A 5,896-nucleotide genomic window follows, 5' to 3' on the forward strand; every position below is an offset into this window, starting at 1 on the left:
TGTGTACTAATGCCCCTCCGCGCTGTAATTCAACAAAGAAAATTACTGGATTTTCCTTAAGTAAAACACTCTTTGGTGTATTCTTATCTCAAGAAATAAAAACTTTATATAAAAATTAGTTATTCATCAACATAGAATATCAAAACACTAGCCTAAATCTTGTTTAAAATCTGGTAGCGTCGCCTATATGCGTAGGAATATTAAAGACCGTGAATTTTGGCGGGAAAGAGCTGGCGACCTCGGTATTTACAAACACGTCAGATACTTTAGACTGCTTGCGGTTGGACATTTAAATACAAAATTTAACCGTCTCTCGTCATGACGCAGTGAAGGCGCGTTTAATGGAAAGCAAAGTAATTTAAATAAACATATTTACACTAGAATAATGTATGCCACTTTGAATATCAAATTATAAATAATACTTTGTAATTCGTTTATAACTACCAAAACCATATAATATTCCACCTGTCAATTTTGACCATAACAGACGCTGTACTTACTACCTTGAACGGAAAGTTAACAAGAAATGAAAATCGAGGGATAAAAAAGTCGCAAAGTTGACCGTCGCCATGACCCACATCACCCCAACTGCCAACGAATTCAATGACCATTGACCACAAAGAAAGAAAATAGATAAAACAGATAAATAAACGAATGAATAATAATATCATGTTTGTTTTCTTAAATGTATATGTATTGATCTGTGCGTTTCTGTTGTTTTTACCCACAATTTTTAAAAGACCTACTTCCTATGCAAGCATTATCGACAGATAAGGCGACAACTAAGCAACATTTGGTAGAATGCGACAACGCGGAGGGCAGGAGACCCTCACTAACTGTAGACCAAAACAAACTTTGTAACTATGGTAACAATACCGTCAATACATGACCCCCTATACCTAATCTACCGCAATACAATGCAAAGTTTGTACTCTGGCAGAAAGAAAACGAATTTATCAACAGGGGTGTTGAGGGTTGGGGGAAGGCGTAAAATATTATGATGTAATTTAAATCATCCTTAGTTTTGGTGTTTTTTCCATATTGCCGCCAAGCCATTGTATTCACCTTCGTGGCATCCCCCATACACACACACACACACACACACACACACACACACACACACACATATATATATATATATATATATATATATATATATATATATATATATATATATATATATATATGCTAATAAGAACACGGGTACGTGTGTTCACTTATGCAAAGTAGACCACTTGGAAAAAAGAAACTAACGAAGCAGAGCGCTTTCGTATATTACACTTTTTCCACTGGATGCAATATACGAAAGCGCTTTTCTTCGTTAGTTTCTTTTTCCAAAGGGGTCTACTTTGCATATATATATATATATATATATATATATATATATATATATATATATATATATATATCACATTGACTCATCATTATTCTAAGTATGCGGAAAACCACAAAGGAAAAATAATAAACTATGGACCGAAATGTTTCGTCTATACAGCAATCTTCATGGATGTCTTGAAGATCTCTGAAAAGACGAAAGCGCTCGGTCCATCTTTTTAAATTTCCTTTTCGGTTTTCGCATATATATATATATATATATATATATATATATATATATATATATATATATATATATAATAAATGGAGATGAATTGTGTAGTGTTAATAGTTTAGTTTATGCATTTTTCCGGTGTATTCACTCAAAAACCAGTCAATCACAATTCAGGATTTCGTTACAATCCAAAGCCAAACCAAAGATAGGTCTGTAGACGATATGACGTCATATCGACTCAACCGTGACATCACATCGACGACGCTGAGGACATTTTCAAAGCAGGTGGGTCGACTTTTTTACACTTTCGGTGTTTGGGTGCATATATCATGAGAAATGTCACGAGGAGAATAGCGCAACTATAAGAATTATGAATTATGCAAATTTCACCTTTTTCTTTCCTTTCTGTCCCTGGCAGAGAAAGGAACTCCCTCCCTCCCCACCTCCCCACACACACCAAACTCCGTCCCCCCCACTTCCAACGGACAATAAAAGAATCCACACCGCAGAGCAAGTGCACATACAAACACCTTTCACAATAACGGTCATGATGCTGACGCGGTAATAAAAATACAAAACACACGCATACGCGCGCACATACAAATACGTATGTGTATATATGTATATATATATATATATATATATATATATATATGTATATACATCCTATATATATATATGTATATATATATACATATATATATATTATATATAAATATATATAGATATATATATATATATATATATACATATATATGAATACAATGTGTATGTTCCTTTCCACAGCCCCTTACACGTCCTTTTATGACCACCACACCACACCCCTCCTCCTCCTCCCCTCTCCCCCTATGGTGCGTGGTCCCATACAGGTACTAAACACATTTAACGGTTCCATATTGCGCAAGTGGAGTTTTTTTCCTCTCCTTTCTTTCTTTGTTACTCTCTCGCCCTCTCCACCGCTCCCCGACTCTCACTTTCTCTCTTTTTTATTCCCTTTCCCTCTCCTCAACCAATTTTTTTCTCTCTCTCTTCTCTCGTCTCCTCTCCCTTCCCTTCCACATTATCTTTCTTCTCTTTTTCGCCACATTCATATTTCTTCTTTCTTCACACATATACCTCTTCATTTCCGCTCTCTCATTAGCCATGATGCGTACCATAGCGAGTAAATATTGTTCTTAATGTTCTTCAATTGAAGAACACCAAAAATTTCTATCTTTCTCTTTCTCTCTCTCCCTAAAAAAAAATGGTCTTCCCTCTGTATTTCGGGTGACGATACGTTTCTCTTCACGCGATATTTTGAGACATGTCAAGATATCCACATTTTATATTTGTTCAACATTATGTAATATATATATATATATATATATATATATATATATATATATATATGTATGTGTGTGTGTGTGTGTGTGTGTGTGTGTGTGTGTGCACCTCGGATCTGCTGCAGCCTCTTTTCGAGACAGCCAGACACCACCCTACGGCAGTGAGCTCAGAGCTCATTATTAGCAGATCTCTGTGTAGGTCTGAGACAACTCACACTCCACACACCGGGAATGCAAGGTCACAACTCCTTGACTAACGTCCCGTACCTACTCGCTGCTAGGTGAACAGGGGCTACACGTGAAAGGAGACAAACCCAACTTGTCTCCGCCCGGCCGGGGAATCGAACCCCGGTTCTCCGGCTTGTGAGGCCAGTGCCTTACCAATCCGCCACCGGGTGTGTGTGTGTGTGTGTGTGAATATATATATATATATATATATATATATATATATATATATATATATATATGTACACACACACACACACACATATATATATATATATATATATATATATATATATATATATATATATATATATATATATATATGAAATAACAAAATAATGATAATAAGTCAACTGTTTGTCCAAGCCGGTGTAGGGACCATCTGGGAAACAAATTGCCTCCCGGTCGTCGAGCGAACCGAGGGAGGCTGGTAGCAGCAGCAGCAGCAGCAGCCCCGTCCGTACCCAGTCCAGACTGTCCGGCCAGTCCCCATCCTTGCTCGGAGGCCTAACATTCGGAACAAAACAAATGTAAATTGTCCCCTTTCCCTCTCTCTCTCAGGCCAGTGGGAGCCAGGGCAGGGCGTCTTGCCATGCCGCCACCAGTCCGGATCCACTCCGAAGGAGGAGGGATTTCCTTTTGCGAAATAGACCAAACGGTTTTTGGGTGTCGACGGTGGCTGGCCGGACCAAGGGGCCCTGGTACGGGTTATGACGCCATTATGTAGATTTTTTATTACATGAAGATAGTTATCATTATCACCATGATTGTTTGCGCTATAGCTGTAATATTCGTATTCCATATTACTTAATATCAAAGGTTCTTCTGCTATTAATATTTATAATTATCAAAAATATGTTTGTATTTTCACTGCCTGGTTATACGAAGGAACAAGTCATCGTATTATAGAAAGAAGTTAATGTGTATTTGAACGCAATTTCATATTGAAGGCCTAGTGTATATCTATCATTCAAATCGGTTAAGTTATTTTAAGTTCTTTTAAATCAACGTCCGTTAAGCTCGTGTCTCAACTTGTGTTCCTCCTTACGCTTCACGTTTGTTTGCGTATTATCAGTATATCAGCCACAACACAGATAGTCTATCAGTATGAGTATATATCACATTCGAGAACTTCGTGGCTACATTTTGGTTGATACAACAATAGAGATTTTATTGAATGACTATAATACGTGGTAAAAGTGAAATAATGGAAAACTGCATTTCAGAAAAATCTGACATTTACGAACAGAAATATTCACCTCAAATGCGAGCTGTTCGAACGCTTTCACTTCTGCAGCGACGTTGAAGTTATGAATTTAGTAATGACGACTGGCAATTTTATGCAGATAAAAATACGAAAAATAAACTTAATTAATAAACATAAACGATAAATGAAATAGAATAAACACCAAGCTAAATTACATTATTTTGAGTAAATTGGGTGGATGGATTGAGCAATACAACAGCAAGATTACAGACCAGGCGTCCAGTTCGGGTCGAGTCGTGACCTGACCAAACTGCGACGACGGAAAAATAATGTTTCCTCACCAACCGTTTAAGGACAAGATAACCATCACTCTTAACCACCCTAACAACTCCTTCCCCCCTCCCTTGCCGGCTTGCCTCTACCCATGGACTCCCTTCCCTCTCGTAACCATATATATAACGCCAGACTTTTTTCTTAAACTTTCAAATTTCATTATTATTATTATGATTATTATTTGGGGGGCACCTGTTTTTCTTATACATGTCGTCAGGTGATTCGGATGAAGAAGGACGCCCATTCACAGCGGAAGGACAACCCCCAGCTGAATAAAATAGCCTGGCGTCACTCGCACTGGTAATGAAATTACATTTCGTTCAAAACGATACAGCGATATTGACGGGAATGAAAAACTTCTGTGTACTAACCTCACACCAAATCTGTCACAAACTACCCCTTGTCATCGCCCTCTTATTTCGAAAGGTTATAGTCCTCTCCCTGCGTCTTCCGTATTTCGCAAGGCAGCCAGCCCTTCTCGCCGTTTCCACAATTCAGCCTCTCCAGCGGACGACGTGATGTCATTCTTGTAACGGTCTCTTCCTCAATGACTCCAGAGTAATACGGCAGTCACATGATATTGTGTCTATTCCTTATGTGACTAGACTACCTCGAGTAGTAGTAGTAGTAGAAAGGGAGTGGGGGTGGGAGGCTTAAACTATTAAATGTAACTACAAAATAGTCCTAGCATGCAACGGCCATGTTTTAGTACCTTTGGAGACATTTTCTACTTGAATTTCCTTCTAAGAACAAGAAAACATCTTAGTGTAATAAGGTAAATACATATTTTCTGCATTTCTAAAAGACAAAAAATATACAAAGAACTCACAGTCCATCATTTAGATAATAATAGATCAGTCATACTAAAATGGCAACACTAAAAGTACTGCCATGTTTAATCAATAAAAATAGCGTCGATATACTGAAAAGTAAAATTTCTCACTCGTTTATTGATTCATATATGTTCATTACACACACAAAAATGTGATTTTATCATGCATGTTATTACTGAATTGATCGTGAAAATGAACATGAATATAATGAAAATTTAATAGGATGAAAAGATTTGAACTGCACTACAAAGGGCGCCGGCCGAGAGAGCTGGCATTACAATGACCTATAACTAACAAATATGCCACCAGATGGAGTATAACAAACCCTATGTAGTAACGATATATAAACATACAAATAAGCAAATTTGTGGATTAATAATGGGTTGTTAGGGACTGAATTCCCACAGCTAAATAAAATCTTATGGCG

The sequence above is a fragment of the Oratosquilla oratoria genome, chromosome 40 (assembly GCF_046742065.1).
Source record: "Oratosquilla oratoria isolate Oo_2021 chromosome 40, ASM4674206v1, whole genome shotgun sequence".
Classification (NCBI taxonomy): Eukaryota; Metazoa; Arthropoda; class Malacostraca; order Stomatopoda; family Squillidae; genus Oratosquilla; species Oratosquilla oratoria.